This window comes from Talpa occidentalis, unplaced genomic scaffold (assembly GCF_014898055.3).
Source record: "Talpa occidentalis isolate TD23 unplaced genomic scaffold, MPIMG_talOcc4v2.1 talOcc4.14, whole genome shotgun sequence".
In the NCBI taxonomy this organism is placed as follows: domain Eukaryota; kingdom Metazoa; phylum Chordata; class Mammalia; order Eulipotyphla; family Talpidae; genus Talpa; species Talpa occidentalis.
The window spans coordinates 11,255,773-11,276,509 of record NW_023601433.1 but is presented as its reverse complement, the minus strand read 5'-3'; the positions used below and the strand labels follow the sequence as shown (position 1 = coordinate 11,276,509).

Below are 20,737 nucleotides of genomic sequence, written 5' to 3'. Positions count from 1 at the left end.
GAGAAAGGGACAGAGTCCAAAAGTGGGAGTAAGAAAGCAGATCTATAGATGTTGCTCTGGGACTACCACATTCCCCAGTCAAAACAAAGAGGAGGCAATGATAATAAAATGTATAAAGAACCTGTCAAGTCATTATTTAAGACTTGCAGAAACTGTAAAACACAGAAATGAAAGCTCATAAATGAGTTTCAAAGACAGGCGGCTGGGATAGGTACTAGCTGACTTTAAACACCATTAGAAAGGTGAAGAAGAAATGTATAATATAATGAAACAAGTCAATTTCCACTCCAACAAAAAACACTAGGCAACAAAATAGTCAAAGTTATGGAAAGAAATGCTCAAAGGTAATAAATATTTTAAACAACTAAATTCTAGAAACCAAGCATAAAGAACTTATATGCATGATTCAAAGTTTGTTAATTTCTCATGTTAAAAAGACACAAATACAAAGCAGAAAAGACAAAGCCAATTAACATTAGCTATAATGAACAGATCTAGTGCCGCCTTATTAAACATAATAAGGAGTGCAGAGTGAAGGGGAAAACACCATATCTGCCATTTTTTTTTTTGTGATCGAAAAACAGTTGTCAAGACTACAAAATAAAACTGAGAAAACCAAAACAGTAGGGAAAAAATGAAAAAGATACCTGTAGTATCATTTTCAAAGACCATTAACATCTATCAGAACAATTCCCAAGCTTACAAGTCACTTTTTCAGAAACATCACATATGAAATTGCCATTAGAGTAAGAGAAGTACCAAAGAAGCCCTTGGCATAAGGTAGGCCGGTAACTCATTCAATGGTTACCATAAAACCAAGGCACTTCCCACTACATATTATAGAAACAAACCTTTGATTTGTTCTTTCTAAAGTTTTGATTTAATAACCCTACTCTTAGAATAACTAGGAACCTGTATTTGCATACTATCAGAATGTGGTAAGAATATTTCAATTTAATTAGTTTATTTCTTTCTACAAGGTTCTCCTGGAATCCAAGCTCACCAGTGAAAGCTGGCGGCCCTTGTCTTTACCTAACTAAAACCTGTGGAGCACTGACAGCAATAAACTGCTTCCTGCTCTGCCCTCCCCCAGCAGCAGATACTTAAGTGAGGACAATGTGGTAGTATATCTAAGTAACTAAAAATATTCCCCCTAAACCAAGTGAAAAAACAAGAAAGGAAAAGGAAATTTCACACAAAACCATTCTTTCAATGTAGCCCGAACACAAAGAATGCAAAACCCATGAGTCAAAAATCACCAAATCCCAGCACTTGATCTCTCAGGCTGTCACTCTACCCCTACTAGTCACAGGCTTTGTAGCAAGAAGGCAGTAAGGGTCATTTCCAAGGTCATTTACTAAAAAGTAAATACATCCTAAATCTGAAAATACTGGTAAAGTGCCTGGGCAAATCAGAATACAGACTACATGGAAGAAGGTGCAAAGTTCTGATAATTTAAAGGAACAGGCACCATTTAAGGTGCTAGTTGCCATGTAAAGGGGCACAACTTTGAAATGTGTAGCCTCTGGGGAGAAAATAAGCAAAAAGAAGGGAAAAGTGTCCCCTAGCAACTAGGTTGGGGAGGGGTACGGGGGGCGGGGGGGGGATTTTAATGTCTTACAAGACCAAAAAGAATCATAAAATTGAAAGTCTCACAACTTTCTCCTTCCTACCATTAAAACAAACAAACAAACAAACAAAAAACAACCACTGAATAGGACAGTTCTATACTGACAGAAGAGGGCACCACTAAACTAAGAATACTATATAAACAAACCCAATGCCATAAAAATGAAAAACTGAAAAGTGCAGTTCAAGAAATCAGTAAAGAGAATTTATACATATCAACTGAAGAAACCCCCCCAAAAAACTGTACGTCAATACGCCAAATAGAATTAAATACATTCAAATAAGCAATTGAGATTACGAAAACCACCTTGAATCAGAATTTCAGAAACTAAAAACAGAAATTGTATAAAATACAATGATAAATTAGAAGCACTGACTAAATTCAAAAAGAAATGGGGAAAAAATTTAAATTATTATAGAAATGAAGACTAAATTGCAAGGTACCCAAGGCAAACTTACTCAAATAAAAATGAGCTACCATAGTCTGCCAGATGTTATGAGCCACATCCATCCATATCTGGTGTTACGTTTCATTTGATTTCAGATAACTCAACCACTTCACAATAACTCTCAAACCACAACTCTTCTGACACATAAGCAATCTTCTTGATTTTTTTCAGTGAAGAGCCAGGTTTACTATACATGTATGTATTCTTTACCCATTTAACATGCCTACGTAAGTATATAAGGTTCCTATCTCTTCTTTATGATGCATTACTAACAAGTTTTCTGAATATTGTTCCCCACGTATTCCACCCCATGGTTTTTACTGTGTGACTCTGCATAGCACAGTGATTTTTAGGAACGCATAAATGTCATTTTACAGAAGAAATGACTATAGACGTGTGTGTGTTAGAATTCACACACACACATTTCTTAGTCCCGCGGAGAAGGCTTATATAAACAGTGACACGGCAGTAGCATGAACACACCTACCACTGTGACCTTGGTTTCTAAATGCCATCCTCCAATAAAAGGAGCAGGGCTCTTTAGAAAAAGGGATGATGCCAGGGTAGGGACAGGTAACATACAGGCAGAACCTGGAGTTTCTTGTAGTACCAGAATGTAAGAAAGTTTTTAAAATAGATGGGGACATGCCAAAACGTGACAAACGTCAACCAGAAGGAATTCTCAATGGCCAAAGCTGAGAAATCCGAGCAATAAAATGAATAATGATACATGAGATTTTAACCTAAGTAAAATATCTGTAAGTCTACACTGAAATAAGTAACAACAAATAAGGAAAAAGGGACATCACTTCCTTATACACAAACTTTAATAAATGAAAAAGGAACAATAAAGCTACAAAACTGTTACAGATAAATCCCAAAGGTGAATGAATGGATGCAAGTTTAAGGAAATTAATATAATCTCAAAGCATTTCCCCCAAGACACTCATTTTCAAAGAGAAGAACTGTGACTTTACAATGAAGAAACGAGCAGGGGCCACCTTAATGAAATGATTCAGAACATCAGTAATAAGACACTGCCATCATACATACCCTGATATAAAATGCACTCCTGGTCTGATGCCATTTCTTCACTGGTATTATTGCCCAAAACCCCAAGTTAGTCATAAGCACCAGAAAAACCCAAATTAAAATACATTCTACAAAATAATGACCAGTACGCCTCAAATCATCCAAGTCACAAAGATAAGAATGAATTAATATTACACGTTTGAGAAGACAACACTATAAATGCAACCTGGGAATCTGAATTGGATCCTAGAACAGAAAAAATTCATTAGGAAAAATGGAGAAAATTCACATAAGGCATTTAATTAACCGTATCATATCAATATTTATCTTCTGGTTTTGATCATTATGATTATAAAAGCTGTCCAACACTAGGGGAAGCTGGGCAAAGAATATTTACATTTTGTACTATTTTCTAAACAGGGCTCCACAGTGTATTTGTTTTTACAAAGGGAGTATAAGAAAGGAATACTCCTGAAATGGTTAAGCTATACAAATTGTTGCTAAGTATATTATGGCAATTCTAAATATATTTCATCAATGACATGTTTCATGATTTTGTTCCAATGTTAACATCCAATTCATTATACTGGAAAGAACAGATGATTAATGCTGCGATGAGATTATCTACTGAGACACAGGTTGCAGAAGGTTATGCAGAGCTAGATATCCTTTAAAAAATTTTTAAAACATGAAGAACTGTATATGGCTTAACAAGATATATGTAGTTTAAGAAAATGAGACAGGTAAATTCTTATTTAAGATGTTTACCTCTGACGAGGTTAATTCCTCTGAAGTGGACTAAGATATTCAGGGCATTCATTCATCACATTATTCACTCTACTTACTTTCTGTATGCCTGGTATGGTTCATAATTTTTAGTCACTATTGAGGAGCATTGACACTTTTAGCTAGCTATCTGGGACAATTAAATAGTCTCCTCCTCTGTTTAGGGAAAAAAAATGTTTTGTTGTTGTTGAGGTTTTTACTTTTTTGGTTTTTGTTTAAGACACCATTATTGAGAACACAGTATTTGAAATTTTTCATTTCTATTTTCCAAAATCAAACACTGAAAACCTTGAGATCATCTAAAACAAGGTCCCCTGGGCCTCCCCGGTGGTGCAGCGGTTGAGCGCTGGGTTGAAGCTGCCAGCAGCCTCGGCAGCGCCAGTTCGATCCCTGGCCGCCGGGTGAGGGTCCCACATGGCGAGCAGACCTCTCCTGCCACCCGCTGCTCCCCTCAGCAGTGTGCTTCGTCAGTCTGCCTGCTCTGCTCTCCACTCTGACTCTGGTGAATTCTCTCACCCTCCTGCGCTTGACTGTACCCAGTGCTTGTATAAATCAATCAATCAATCAATCAATCTTAAAAAATAAAATAAAACAAGGTCCCCTGCCTTAGGGCAGAAACGTCCTTTGATTTTTCCTTTTTTTAACAGATAAATCCTCTTCAGACCTTCTCTCCTCTTCCTCCTCAAATGCCTACCACATGGCCAAATCCATACACCTCGTCAGGACCAGGAACTGTTGCGCTTCTGATAGTAAATCACACATCCCACTCTCTGGCTATACCTTCAGACACTCTCACAAGTAAACACATGATCTTCCCTTCAAGTTTACTCTCCCTGCTGGGCTTTTCTTATTTCAGTAAACTGCCCATGTGCTCCTTCAAGTGCCCAAGCCATGAATTTGGTCAAGAGCCTTAACTTTCACCTTCTTCCACTGAGTCCTTCCCATCACTGAGTCCACCTTCTTCCACCTTCCCATCACTGAGTCCTTTCATTCTACCTCCTCCACCTCTCTCAAATCCATGTATTGTTTCAACCTTCATCCCACGACCACAGCTGGGGCTACTTGAACTCTCAACAATTTTGTAATACCCTTTTAATTATTCTCCCTGCCTACCAGTTTTATTTCTCTCCAAAGAGTTAAACATTGCGCTCAGTGTTAGCTTTTCAATTAATTTCTTCTGAAGCAAAAATGCTTCCATTTTCCTTAGGTTAAAGTACAAATTTCTTAAGACAGCTTGAGGGATCTTCATAATCCGGCACCTATTTATCTCTTCAGCCCCATTCTTCACCACTCCTATGGTGCCTGCGCTTCTGGCACTGCCTCATCCATCCATACTATGCTCCTAAGGTTTTTCCAAGCAATCCAAGCTCTCTATCTCTTCATTTGCCATTAACACAGGTCTAGCAAACTCCATCCACCCTCGTCACAAAGCTAAGTACCTTTCAGGGTTCAACCTAAGCTGAAGATGTCACTTCCCCTGGGATAAATTTCCCTGGCTCCCTGAACTGGGATAATCTCCTCTTCTAAGTGTCTCTGTAACACATTTAGCACTTAATCAAAGTGTACCACAATCAGATACAAGTCCACACCTCAACTGACTGTGGAAACCATGTTCACCAATATTCACCATCACCTAGCCCAGTGGAATAAGTGAGTGAGGTAATTAAATAAATCCCCAAGCAACACAATGCTTACAAAAAATTAGAACCCAATGGTTCTTGGTTCAGGAACACAATATTCTTTCCACTGAACTTCATGGCACTTAATTTTACTTTCATAAACAATTCAATGTTAATTAGGTATAAGCATGTAGCACAGAGTTAAAAAGAATCTAGATACCATCTTATTTTATAATTAAAGTGATGCCCAGAAAGGTTATTACATGCCAAAGACCAAAACACCATAAAACAGCAAAGTCAAGATTAGGCATTTTGATGTTCTTTAATTACATACTTTAATCTCATGAATTAAGTTTTTTTAATTGTTTAAAGTGAAAAACCTTAAAGTTCATTTTCTTCTAGGACAGCAATGTTATTAAAAACAGCACATGAATCATCAATTCATGAGTTTTCACAAAATCACCTAAAATGTTATTAACATGCAAACATTTCATTATGATGTAAGATTAATGAAGATATTACTGAATCATTATACATTAAAAACAACATTTAGGCATCAATCATGTTGAAGACACTGTGGATGTAGTCAATGACTATGCAAAGAGATAAACAACAGAATTCCTACTCTTAGGACGCTTAAAATATGTTTTAGAAAACAAGAGCCAAGCATTACAGAATTAAATAGAAAAATTAGGCGACTGTAATTAAACTGTTAAGACTTTCAAAGGAAAAGATGTTCTTCTAAGGAGTTGAGGCAACTGTAAAAATACATGCAACCGAGCGCCTGGGAATCAGCACTTCTTAGCTTCATCAGCTGAAACAATGAAACTTCAGTATCAATGATCATACCCTACTACCCAGTTCCAAATACTCCTGCCCAGTTCAAGAAACCAGAACTCCTTGAATAAGTGACTAATTCTAAAACATAACTGGAAAAAGCAGACGAACCTGGCCTATCTTACTGTTCCAAAAGTAAGGAAGTACTCCAAAAGTGATAGAAGCATGTCAAACAATCAATGAGTTAGTTGAAATCAAGTTCCTACTGACCAAATCTCAGTTAATTTGAAACATCAAAATAAGTACTGGTAGATAATAGATTATAACCTACTTCATCTGAATTCATATTGATTTTATTTTTTTTAAAGATTTATTTATTCATTTTTTATTTATTTATACAAGCACTGGGTAGAGTCAGAAGCGCGGGAGGGTGAGAGAATCCATCAGAGCCAGAGCGGGGAGCAGAACAGGCAGAAGGACCAAAGTACACTGCTGAGGGGAGCAGCGGGCGGCAGGAGAGGTCTGAGCTCCATGTGGGACCCTCCTCCGGTGGCCGGGGAGCAGCCCGGGATCGAACCGGCGCTGCAGAGGCCGCAGGCAGCTTCGCAACCCAGCGCTCAACCGCTGCGCCACCGGGGAGGCCCTCATATTGATTTTAAATAAACAAAGAAAAGAACCGCCCTTCTTTACAATGGAGTGCTAAATGAAAATACAGAAAGAAAAATAAATTAAAAAAGCACCATTTTGGAAACACTGTGTACAAACCACTGTTGCTTGATTCTTCCAGACAAGAAACATCAGTGAATGCTAAAACCACGTGAAAGCTGTTTGGGAAGACAATATTTACACAGTCTCAAACTGTCTCCTCACAGGTTATTATTCAACAATAACTGAGAGAGCAATGATAATTTTTACATGGAGAAAACTGGAAGGCAAACCTTAATTAAGTGATCCAAGTAAACATCACCAACAAACTGACAACAAATTGCCTCCTGCTGTGATGCACTGAGGATATATCATCAGTTATTCCTGCCCAAAACGTGTAACCTGAATTTAACCACAAAGAAGCAATATGACAAACCCAAAGCCATAGACATCCTACAAACAAAAGTTCTGTACTATTCAAAACTATGAATGTCAAGAAAAAGAAAACAGGACTGTTTCAGATTAAAGGAGACAAGACAACTAAAATGGAATGGACAAGACTGTAAGAGAAAAAAGGGTGTTAAAAAATATTACTGGCAAAACTAAAGTGATTTCAACATGACCTATATATTATAGTGTCAATATTAAATTTCTTGAATCCATCATACTGTGGTGATACACGAGTATGTCCTTGTTCTTAGGAACTATCAACTAGAGCATTTAGGGGTAAAGGATCATGATGTGTGCCACCTGCTTTCAAGTGGTTCAGGGTAAAAATAATTATAATAGGAAGAGGAAGAAAAAGAAGGCAAGGGGGGGTGGAAGAGGACAACAGGGGAGAGGAAAAAAGGAGCTCTAGAGAGCAGATTCCTGCTATCACATCACAAGACAGAGGCTCAGTGACAATTTATGACCACATATTAAACATAAACCGTCAGCAAGCACATAGTGCATTAATGCAGTTTCCATCCGTCCTTCGTGTGCATCTGATGATACACACCTCTGACTTTAACCAAATAAACTTGCATCTTTGGCTTATTCAGGAAGATGTAATCAAGGAGTCAAGCAGCTTCAAATCACAATGAAATAGCTTCTGTTTCCAGACCTCTACAAATACAATTAATAATAAACAAATCTGTCAAATGTTAACAACTGTTGAATCTAGGTGACAGGTACATGAACTTCACTGTACTGTTCTTACAACTAAGTTTTTCCCCAAAACAAACAGATTAAAAAAAAAAAACTAATTACTTTTCAACATAATTACTTTGGGAGAACTGAGCCATTTTTGAAAAACAAAATCTTAACTTCCAGATTCCTCTTCCCCTTTCTTTTCATAATCTGTGTCAAATTAAGTTTAACACAATTAAGAAAAAAGTTTTTGGTATCAAAATGAACATTTTGCCAAGGCAGTCCCCAACCTGCAAATAAGGAATGTTCCAAAAGTTCATCTACAAGTCAGCTATTTAGAATGTGAAATAATTTTCATTATGACAAACAGTGGTTAGGTTTCTAATGCTGGCCACAGAAGCTTTTCGATAAATCTTCCTTAGCAATACAGCTGAATTAGGAGTACATTTCACAGATACTGTGGTAAAGTGCACAGGGTCCCCTTCTTGAGTCTTTCCAAAAAGCAAACAAACAAACAAAAAAAACAAACATGAAACTAGCTGCATAAGCTATATGGAGGGAATTGAGACGATGGTTAGTAAGGAGCAACTAGTAACTAATTCTAATTTCTACAGTTTTTCCAGGGCTATACACTTCAAACTAGAAATACAGCCATCATATAAGTAGGCTGGCTACTTACCATCCAAGGTGGCGGCAAAATGCAATCTTAGGAAATGCTACTCGTTCTTGGAGCCTTCTAGCCTGACCAAAAATTCTGATGACAAAGTTATTAGTATGTACTGAAAACATTTAAGGTAGTTTTTTTAATAATCTGAAAAGTACCTCTCTAATTTTTAAAGTCTAAGTTAGTAAAACTGGTTTCTGGCTGGCCCTTTTAATTGATTAGGATGACTTCCACTTAATATTTAGTAAATGTTCACTTATCATGATAGACTGCTGAAGACTGAGCATACAAAAAAAGAGCAAAAACAGTCTTTGATATAGGAATTCAATCTAGCAAAGAGTGACATCAATTACAATACTCTATCTAGTCTAAAACAGGTTGTATTCTACAAATGTGTATCAACAGCAAAGGAGAAAAACTTTTTCTAAAGTGAGAAAAATGGGCTATCACAGATGACATTTAAGCCACAACTTAAATAGTTTAATAGGTATATGAGCAAGGAAGCATCCAATCCCTATAAAAACATGAACAAAGATACAGAAACATCCGCGTAGACATTTACTGTCTTGCCAGTGCTGGCTGTGTGCTACTGGATGCTGTGGATTCAGCTGTCAACAAGACAGACAAGGACTCTGCCTTCATGGAGTTTACATTCAGATAATGGAGAAAGACAATAAATAATCAATATCTAAACAAACAAGATGTGACCAAATCACAGTGAGTGTTGCCAAGGAAATAAACATGATGCATGAAAGAGTAACTAATGGAGTGCAACATTAAATAGGATGGTCTGAACAGACAAGCAAGATGTGGGCCAAGTTCCAAATGGTCTGGCCATGCCAGTCTTACAAGCACATCTCAAGCAAATTAGTACAAAAAGTGCAAAAGGCCTTAAAATGGGAAAGAACACAGAGAGTTTGAAGAACACAGAGGCGCTTGCTGCGGGCCTCCAATAAATGAGGGGAAGAAGGATGTGGAGAAAAATCCTCCAGGGTTATTCAGGCCATGGAAAGGAGAACGGGCTTTGTTTTAAGGGGGAAGAAGAAGTTACAGGGCAATGTTAAGCAAAGAAACGACATGATTTAGGCTCTTAAAATGATCCCTAGGGCTGCTGTGTGAAGAAAGAATTGGTGCGGTACCAAGAAAAGTAATTAAGAACTCCAGTTAGGAAGTAATTCATGCAAGAGATGATGCCTTGAAATGAGTAAGTGGCAGTGAAGACTGAGAAGGGTGGACTAGCTCAAGGTAAATTCTAAAGACACAACAGAACTTATGGACCGGTTGGACTTGAGAAAAAAGAAAAGACTCTAGAATGATACCTTAAATTTGGGGCTTGAGCACTGCCAAAAACTTAAGAGATGGGGAAGGCTGGGAGACATCAGGTCCTGGGTAAAAGGGAGGAAAGACGAAAAAGGTTTAGAAAGAGGAACAAAGAGCTACAATTTAGTCACATGGCTAATATTATGCTTGAGATTCCAACCAGATTTCCAAGTGGAGATCAAGTACAGGGAAATTCTGGGCCAGAGAAATAAAAATGGGAGTCATCAACACGAAAAACCATGACCTTTTCAGGGACGAGCAAACAGACGGCCTTCACCAGGTCATACAAAATGAAGGGCAGTGGCTGACGATGTGTGTGGAGAAACAGGATAGAAAATGATGAAGTTAGCCATGACCTAGTAATAGCAATAACAGTAACAGCAATGGTAGTAATATGAAGGGAAGAAATAACAGCCTATTAGGTACCAGACACTGCTAAAGGTTTTATAATATACATCCCATTTAATCCTCTCAGCAAGCCTAATGCAGATAATATAATCAGTATTTTATACAGTACACATCAAGAAGACTGAGAACTTGCCAAAGACTGCAAAGTGCTGCAGTGGGTATTCCAATTGAGGCAGTCTGGCCTCCATTCTAGAGGCCAATCTCTTATCCCCTGCATTACTGCCTCTGCTGATTTTATATGCCTTCAAACTTTTTTTAAAAGAATGACATTTAGATCTGAATTTTAAGAATACAATCTCAGTCTCTATATAAAAGATGGATTGCCAGAGGAAGGGATAAGAGGTGAGACAGGCAAACACAGTCAATGCAAAAGCACCTTGTTTTAATAAAACAACTGTTGCAGTTATCATCCCAGGTTAAATGAAGAGAATCCCTTTGTTCCACCAGTCACAAATCATACTACAAACTAATTCAAATCAATCTGTACATGCATGTTGCTCCTAACAAAAATAATCCAGTAAAAAGATTCAGTTCATGCAGTTCCATCCACCACCAAAATACTTCTCAAACATATTCATTAAGTTACATTTTTTTAAGACATATACAAATTTCTTGTATAAATGAAGAAAATAAAATAGGTACTGAGTTCAAGGCAACCATAATAAAATGTGCCTTGGTCAATCTTTATTATAAGTCTGAATGACTAGTGTCTGCTTTTCCTTCCCCTAACTTTCAGCAACATCATTTCTTAAACTGATGAAGAGGTAAATTAACTGCTGTCATCTGCCAATGTTCAAATATTTGGTATGCCTCACAAATGAGCTAATTTTTTTAAACACTTATGCCTGTGGGATTATCTCAAGTGATTACAAAAGCAAACATATAATTATATTTAATAAAATATTAAGCTTAACAAATACAAATAATTAGTAAATCATTAATAACAAACATCTATAATAAAAACGTTTATTAAATATGTGCCAACACATATCCAATGTTATGCATGGAACTTATTAACAAATAAGATTTTACTCTCAATTATAATAAACTGGACACAGGGTCCATTCATTGTAGAGTACACAGACAAAGTATACACAGATAAGGCATACACAATAAAATCCTTTAGTTCCACAGAGCAGGCAAAATGAAGTATAAAGAATTACAGATTACCTACTAAAGAAAATGTTTTAAAAATACACCTATTCTAGGTAAGTTATAAACATATTTTTCTAATTTCAAATTTTAAATATTGTATTTTGTAGACAACAGTAATCCCTAAGAGAGATATTTCACTGAAAAGTAGGGAAAACATATCTGACTCTAATTTTTAAAAATATTTGGGGATATTATGAAGGTTAGGCTGAAACAATGGCTTCATATCAAACACCTAACAGAATTCCTTAGCCCACACTAAAAGCATGCTATGTATAATTTGACAATGAACGTAAGATGCTGGGATATTTTATCCCATATACATTCTATATTTACACAGTATAAGAAGTTCTTTTAGTCAGACACTAAACATAAGCTTACAGAAAAGAAGGGATATATGTAGAGATATAGAGTGATATACAGATACATAGTTATATATGGGGGGGGGGAAGTGATGAAGGAAGATCAGACATTAAGTATTTTAGTACATTAAGACTCAGGCAGTGTGCTAGAGACTTTCACACCCATTAATTCATTTAATTTTAACAATTCCACAGGGCAGTTAGTGTAATTCCTTCCCATTTTACAGAAGATGTCTCATAACTTTTGTCAGGGGAGGAGCTGGGACCTGAATCAAAATCTGATGACTAAGTCAACAGCTTTTTTTTTTTTTAATGAGGGCTTGCAAATCAGCTCCACCTGTTAAAGCATTCTCTTGCAGGAGTATATCTAACTGGAAGACTGGTTTGATTCTCCATATTTACACTTCTCAATTCACAAAGAATATTCTCAGGTTTTCTTTTTAATGTGGAAAAAAGCAAAACTGATCATTTTCAATCCACAAAGCTGAGTTTTCACTGACCCATCAGACCAAAAAGAAAATGTCAGCTAGACTTTGTAACATTCACATTAATGGTAACATGAGTTTATCTTCCAAAACAAAATGGGAGCATGGACTGATTAAAAAAGATAGACTATATGAAATTAGGAATGTCCACAGAAGATCTAGGACCATTATGAGTTGTGTTACACTAAATTCCTCTTGCAAGCATCAAAGGGAGGGGAGAAAGATGGTTTTCCAAAACCTGACTTGACAATACACCCAACTCTCCATTAACAAATTTACTTGAGGCTTTCTCCTCTTAAATCAGGACGCAAATCTACTTAAAAGATTTAATTTAAAAGATTTAGTTTGAACTACTTCAAACTTCAAAATCACGTTCTAATAACCACGTTCAAAACTACTCAACCACCCTCAGAATACACTTGTCCTATTTCTTTCTTAGTAACCAAACAATGAGTAACATCACAATTGTTTGAATTTTTTAAACAGTGGTATTAATCTTCATTGCATTCAGAATGGGAAACACAAGCTATGTGCAGCTGTCTGAAAAATCATCACTCAAAAAAACACATCTTTAAGATTTCCAATTCCATTTAAAAAAAAACAAATGGGTATTTGTCACAAATAACCACTAAAGAAATACAAAAACTAGGAATGCGACAAGAGATTAATCTCAAGCCATACTTCAACCCAGTGACATTAAAATTATTAATATCTGAGCCCCAATGAGCTATTTTCCTTCCATTAAAGTCTCCCCATACCACTTACTCCCCTCAATAATTTAATTTTTTAAAAACTCTGCTGAGGATTTAAGGAGCTAAATATAATTTTATCACCTTCGTTCCGATGGGAATAAAACTGTAGTTTTATATATGAGGGTAGTGTGAGTTAAATGAAATAGACAAGCAAGTAGCTGTTTAAAGAGGTCACTATTACTTCAGTGTTGACCATATAAGCTTCTAGTAGAAGCACTCTTCCAACAGAATGGTTAATCTAAAAACTGAGTCTACAAAGTATTACAATCACTAGTTTCACCTCTTCAGAGTATTTCCATCATTATAATGCCATTACCACAACTTTTTACAATTAATTCACCAAGAATTAAGTGATTCCATAATCAATTAGTGCATCATACAGAATACTAACCTTAACGGTACACATGACAGAAAGCGTGCGCTTATTACGTCTGCTATAAAGTCTTTTTAAAACTGGCCAACTCTCCAGTGAAAAATCACATTTGACTTTTTTTCTAAAACAAAAGTTGTCATTCACAGGTAAAGAAATAAGACGAAAGACTAAGATCTTCAAAAACATATCTTTAAAAATACATTCAAAAGCCATAATAGCACTATTTTACCCTCACTTCCTAAACTCGTATTATTAAAAGAAACGCTATTTTGTTTTCAAAACCATGTTAAAACTTTTGTTTACCTATTCCACAGACTGTTCAAGTACTGCCAAAGTAACACAGATTTTAAAACTGACAACTGGATTGCTGTCAGTAGCCAAAACAACACAGCTGGATTCTTAAAGGGAAAGTCCTCTTGTGTAATGTACACTTAATTATAGCTTTAGGAAAACTTCTCTTCGCGTAGTAATAGATGACACAAGACACAAGGGAATCATGCTGTGCTACAAAGCTTGACAATTTTTAGACAGTATTTAAAATTACACAGACTATTGATAACACATCCCCGCAGGCCTTTCTACCTGCACATTTAGTAGCACCCCCATTTCACTGTAAACGAAAATGCAGGTGTACACGCTGTTGCTGTTGGCCAATCTCCACATGGTTCCCTGCTGGACCACGGCCGGAGACTCGATACCTGCCTCAGGAATCGCCCCTCAGGTCCGAGGAACACTTTCGAGTTATCCTTTCCCAGGGGCAGGAGACGTTTTGGTGTCTGATGCAGAAATGCTCCCCTTTTCCCAACTTGTCTGCACGGTCTCCCCAACGAGTTTAACCCTCAGTTTAAAAAGAGATGAACTGGAGCCAAAGCAAAGGCTAAGTTTCCATCACACGCAACCTTCCCCGCGCCGCGGGATGGACCAGGACGCCCAGGGGCAGCGAAAGGGCCGCCTCTGCGCACCCCCCGCCCCGACCGCCCCAGCCCGGCCGGGCGCCCGCACCTGCAGGTGCCCCCGGCCCGGGTCCCCGCCGCGGTCCGTCCCCCAAACCCACCCGACTCCTCCCCCCGCACACGCGCGCACACCCCGAGATCGGACCTAACGTTCCGCCCCGTTACACCAACCTTCCGAAGCAGAAGTGGGGGAACTTCTCCAAGTCCCCCAAGCGCGCCGCGCGCCCCGACACCAGGGGCCACCCCTTCGGGGAGACCCCGGCCGCCGAGGGCGGGGAGGAGGCCGGGGCCCGCGGGCGTTGCGCCCCGGGGAGGCTCCTGGGCCCCGGGGAACTCCTTCAACTTTCCCGAGGGCGACGTCCACCGCCGCCCCCCGGCTCCGGCGCGCCGCGCGCCCCGGGAGGCTCCGCGCGCCCGGCCCGAGCCGCCGCGCCGCCCGCCGCCCCCCGCGAGCCCCGGGCCCGCCCTCGGGGCACCCCGCCCCCACCCGCCCGCGCCTCGCCCCTCGGCGCCGACCCCGGCGCGACCCCCGCTGCCCGGCGCCCCGCAACCCCACCCCCGCGGCGCCGCGCCGCGCGCCCCCCGCTCGGGCCCCGGCCGGCCGGACGCGGCCCCGTCCCGGCGCCCCCGGAGCCCCCGCGCCCCGCGGGCGCCCCTCCACGGCCGCGCCGCCCCCCGCGCCGGGCCCCCCAGCCCGCCCCGGCCCCCTCGCCGGGACGCCGCTCCCCACGGCCCCGCCAGGCCCCGGCCGCGGCGCTCACCGTGTTTCCGGCGCGGCTGACGGGCGCACACACGCCGCTGCCCCGGCCCGCCGCCCGCGCTCCGCGCCGCCCGGAGCCGCCTCCCTCAGCCCGGGACTCGCCGGGACAGCCGCGCACGGATCCCCACACCGGGGCTATTTTTAGGAGCCAGGCCCCGGCCGGACCGGAACTCGTTCCAGCCGCGCGCGTGCGCACTGCGCGACGCGCCCGTGTCCCTCCGCCGGCCGCGCCTCTCCCGCCCTGGCCCGGGGCGGCCTTTCTCTCCGCGGGCGCGAGGCCGCCGCTCCGCGCTGACTCAGCCCCGCGCTGGGTCCTAGAGCTCTCGGCCGCGGCAGGGCGCGGGCGCGGGCCGCCTCTCCCCGCGGGGCGACGGGGCCGTCCGCAAGGACGCGCGGGCGGACTATGTTTCCGGGCGGGCGCGGCGACGGAGCGCCGGCGCAGGAAGGGCTGACGGGGCCGGCGCCGGGGCCGCCGCGGAGCGGGGCTCCTGGACGGGATGCGGGTCACTTGAGGAGGCCGGGGCGCCTCCCAGGGCGGGGCGCCCCTCCGCCCCCGCCGCCGCCTCCGGGGCCAGCCCGCGGGGCCGGGCTCCGAGCGGCGCGTGGCGGCGGGGCCGGCCCACCCGGGCGCCGGGGGCGGGGCGGGCGGCGGCCCCGGGGCGGCCCAGACACCCCCCGCCGGGCCGGGGCCGCGCCCCGCGCCCCGCCCGCCCCGCGGCGCGCTTGGCCTCCGCGGACCCCGGCGCGCCACGCCCGCCCCGCGCTGGTTGCGGTCGGGGCCGCACCTGTGCTCGCGCCGGGCCGGCCGCCAGGCCTCCTCCCGGGCCGCACGGTGGGGAGCCGGCCCTGCGCGCCGCGGCCGCTCGGGCTCCGACACCCCGAAAGGAGGCGCGGGGTGGGGGCCCGGGAGGCGGGCGGGCCCCTTCAGGGTGGCCGGCCCCAGTGCCCAGGTCCCCAGGGAGACGCCGCCTCCTGGGCGAGCCCCAGCTAGTCACCAGCGGGCCTGCAGCGCTGACCTGCGTGCTGGAGGCGCTGCTCTGCTCGGGCCGCCTCGTGTATTCCTGCAGCCTCCCCGCGAGGCGGCTTCAGTTTCTATTCCCATTTTACGGTGGAGGAAAGGGAAGTTGGGCGCTGATAGGACTTGTCCGGGTCACAGAGCTCAGGAGGGCGCAGAGGACTTGAACTCCTAACCGCTCTGCCCACCGCCTTTCCTGCGATGCCCAGGGCATGCTCTTGGTACAGCCTTTCAGTTTAATGGGGTGGGTTTCGGCAAGGCCAGGGGGTCTAGGGGGTGAGCTTGTGTAGGTGCTTGCATCCTGAAGGCTGCTCACCTCTGGAGGTTCTTCTCCAACTTCTCTGCTGCATCCTGCCTGCACCCGCGCCCAGAGGTGCCTGCGCAGTGGACACAAAGCCAAATGGTTATTTTCACTTGAAGGTGCGAGGTTCGGTGCCACAGCAGGACGAAGTGAGTGGGGTGGGTGAGCAGATGCGCAGAGCTGAGGGCAGAGGAACTGGGAGGTTCCAGAGGAAACTGGAGGCTGTCAGGCTTCCTCCCTCAAGGACCAGGCAATGTACTGAAGAGAAGCCAACACAAAAGCGACACATAAACACCACGCATTGGAAAATAAACCTAAGTTGTGCCCAGAGCCCCGCAATGTGTGCAGAGGAGCCAGCAGCAGGGACGGCAGGGAGGTTTTTTAACCACGTTAAAATTCGATATAAATCAGCAAGTCGTGTGGGAATGCATGCTTTTTAACCTGCCAGGAGCTGCCGAGCCAGCTGGATTTGGCCTCTGATCTGGGAAAATAACTTGATTCTCTCCCTTCAAAAGTCAGGGTATGAGGTGGGGAGGCGGTGAGCAATGGCTGCCTCATTCCCACCTTCCCTTCACCCTCGAAGGAGAAGAGGGACAATGAGAACAGACTGTTCCAAAGGTTTTCACCCTCTCATTGCCCCACCTCATCTGCCACCCTTGCAGAAGCTGACTTCTGCCCAAACTGCCCACCCCCTGCACGCTATTGGTTGCTGCAGAAAGGAAAAGAGCATCTCTCTTCCCAGCACCCCCTGCATATCAAAGCCCTTCTCCAAGAATTTCAGGGAGTGGTAAAAGGAAAGAAGGAAAGATGAGAAAGAGGAAGGAAGAAAGTTTAAGAATTCTAGAGCACAGCTGTTCTAAAATGCATTAGCAAAGCATAATCGCCGTTATGCTTTGCTAGGACATCACCACAGCCTCTGTTCAGGTGTCAAAAACATGTACCTGAAGACTTGTCTCCAGAAACTTCCAGTGCCAGGTTTGGGGTCATTCACGTGTTGAGCACCTGTGTGTGTGTGGGGCCTGGGGAGCTTGGAGGGAACATCTAAGGAGGAGATTCTGTCACTCCTCCTGTCTGTCTGGTCCCCTTAATGCTCATGTATATCTGAACTGAGCTTTTGTACTAGGCACTGAAATATACAGGTAGGGAAATGAGGCCCCTCCTTGAATGGGGTGGCAGGCCACTGGGGAAAGATAACCTTAAAATACAAGCCAGCCTCATAGCCACCAAGAAAGGACATTTCCTAGGATACTAGAGATAAGTAAGGAAGGAAGAGAATTAGGGAAGGCTTCTTGGAGGAGGCAATCCCACAGTGACTCTAGAAAGCCTCCTAGAAGGATGAAATATTGGTCATTATGTCCGGATCTAAAGAATAAAACCAAGAATCCCCAGGAGACAGGAACCCCTGACCAGCTTCCTCCTCACAGCTTCCCACCAGAAACATCACCACCCCCATCCAGAAATCTGAGAAGGCTGCACACACAGGCTGTTTCCTCCTGTCTGCAGGGGTAAATAAACCCCCTTTTATCCATCATGTCTCCACATGAGCATCATTGTCTCAAAGACAATGCTATAGTTGAAATGTTTCTTCTTGTCTGTCTCCTCCCCTTTAGAGAGAGAGCCCCTTGAAAACAAGAACTGTGATTTACTCCTTATTGATTTGCCAGGTTTAGCACTGTGCCTGGCAGTAGTAGGCAATCAAATCAATGTTTATTAAATATTTATGAGCAACCTCTAGGCCGAGGGCCTGCTGTGTGCAGAGCCCCCTTGAGTGTGGCTCCAGAGAGAAAGCACAGCCACTGGATGTGCAAGGAGCCTGGATCCCATGCTGGGAGTGGTAGGAGAGGAGGCTAAAGGAATGGGGACCATGAGATGGTGGGGTGCCTTAGCACATCAGGCCACTTGAATTTCTGAGAGCAATGGGAAGCCACTAACAGATCTTATGCAGAGGAATAGCTTGATCTATTAGGCATGTTAGGGGGATGACTTAGTGCAGTAGTTGGGGGCTTGGGATGAAGCAAAACTGGAGGCAAGACAAGAGGCATTAATGGTGTAGACCCCACCCTTTCAGTCCCCAGGGGTCTCTGTAGACTGTCCCCACACAGGTCAATGGCTTTCCTGTGTGTCTCTGGCCCCAGGGGAGGGGTCAGATAGGTAGATAAATACTCTAGCTTCCTCAGGCCTCTAGAATACAATTCTAAGAGATGTTCCCCAAATCTCTGGGGGATGGGGGGTTTGGTGTCCCAGTGGCTAGGCCCAGTGATTCATTCATTATCACACTTGTCTCTCCTGCCTTCCTCTGTTTCCCTTCCCCAATCCCTCCCAGCACTTCACAAGGTCACCTTCCAAATAAATACCTGTACCAAAACCCTTCTTGGGGGTCTGCTTTTCAGAGGACCTGTTTGAAATAAATGGTAGCTGCAATTAGGAACAAAAGGGACCTGAATGGAGACAGTTGCCTAATGATAAAGAGAGCGCAGCAACAAAACTCAGAGATAGTTAGACAGTAGACTTGACTGCTACTGCTCATTTAATCTGGGGTTAGCGGCGGTATAGAGGACTCAGTTGCGCCCTAGGCTTCTGGTTCCAGCTCCTGGCTGGATCTGGCAACATCTTCTAAGTGGAAAATCCCAGAGGAAGAGGAGACTGAGGGGGCTGGAGAGGTGGGTAAATGTGTTCCACTCTGCTGATGTTGAATTTGAGATGGCCTGTGGCACGGACTCCCCTTAGCCGGCTGGGGTTAGAGAAAGATACAACTAGATGAGACGGGACAATTTAGAGGATAAGAAATTTAAGAAGGGGCCTCCCCTGGTGGCGCAGGCGGTTGAGCACAGCACTGTGAAGCTGTCCGCAGCCTCTGCAGCCACCGGTTCAATCCGGGCCGGCCAGTGACTGTCCCGCATGGAGTGGACTTCTCCTATCTCACCCGCTGCTCCCCTCAGCGGTGTATTTCAGTCAGTCTGCCTGTTCTGTTTCCCGCTCTGTCTCTGGTGAATCCACTCACCCCGCCCCCAAATCTGGCCTGCACCCCAGTTCTTGTATAAATAAATAAATAAATCTTTAAAAAAAAGAAATATAAGAAGACTTGTGAAGCAGAGGAGCAAAAGGAAATTGAGTTATGGAGCAGAAGAATGATGAAGAGAGGGATAGACACTAAAAAATGTGGAGTCATGAATGGCAAAATTCAGTTCACCTGGGCCAGGAAAACTACTACAGATAAATGATTAGGGTTAAAAAAAAAAAAAAGCCTCAAAATATTTAATTTGTAAGCTGCTCAAAAATGGGGATCCTGACATAACATTTTCTATCTGTATCCTCAACACTCATAGGAAGTTGATGCTTATAAAATATGGTGTGAGTCAGGCAGTGTCTCAATACATTTTTGCATGATGTCTCAATCTCATACCACTGTAGATAATTAAAAATTGAGAAGGTAAGAACTTTTAAGTAAAGGTAGCACACTTAATGTGCTACCCCAAGGAGTAAAGTCTCCAGATTTAACTGTGCAAGGGCTTATTTCTTCTTGACCAATGTTACATATGAGAGAAACCACATCTTGCCAAGTTACTTGAAAACCTTACTTGTTTACATAGTAAGTGGCATAGAAAATAAGATGTCCACATTTTAACTTAGACTTAAAAATAAAAGCATAATCCACTTCGTACCATGCATTGCAAATTCACTAGTGTATATGTGCAAGAGAAAGATTTATTCATTCCTTTCCTATTGCAAGTTCTCTGATAAATACCCACATCTAAATGCCATTTTCCAACAAAGAGAACCAGAGCTCTTTAGAGAAATGATTAATTTCAGTATTGGGATAGAAAAAAAAACGATGAATCTCTGGTGCCAGAGAGCAAGGACGTGCCCAAAGAATGACGAGTGCATGTCAAAGGGACACAAGAGTCAGCCTGAAGAGCTGCCAATGGCCAAAGTCAGAACAATTTGACCAACAAAATAAATAATGCATGATTGGATTATAATCATAAAATAAAATAAATATTCTTGTACCTGTTCTGATATAAATGATTGAATAAATAGAAAAATAAGAGAGAAGCCGCATATCCTCCTTAGAGGAGAATTCCCATTAAAAAAAATGGAGAAGAAATAACGTCAATGCAAAGCCC

General features: G+C 43.1%; 1 protein-coding gene across 7 annotated transcripts in view; it reads right to left on the bottom strand.

Annotated features, from left to right (window-relative positions):
* The window catches only part of MEF2A (myocyte enhancer factor 2A), a 97,887-nt gene extending 82,532 nt beyond the window's left edge, over positions 1-15,355 (bottom strand). For 6 of the 7 annotated variants that reach the window (XM_054694766.1, XM_037510063.2, XM_037510064.2 and 3 more), the window contains exon 1: positions 15,299-15,355. The gene's annotated coding sequence lies outside the window, so the exon portion shown is untranslated. Of the gene's footprint in view, positions 1-10,051; positions 10,836-15,298 lie in introns of those variants that run through there. The other variant, XM_054694763.1, reaches the window with a different exon arrangement.
* Between the last annotated feature and the right edge of the window lie 5,382 nt (positions 15,356-20,737).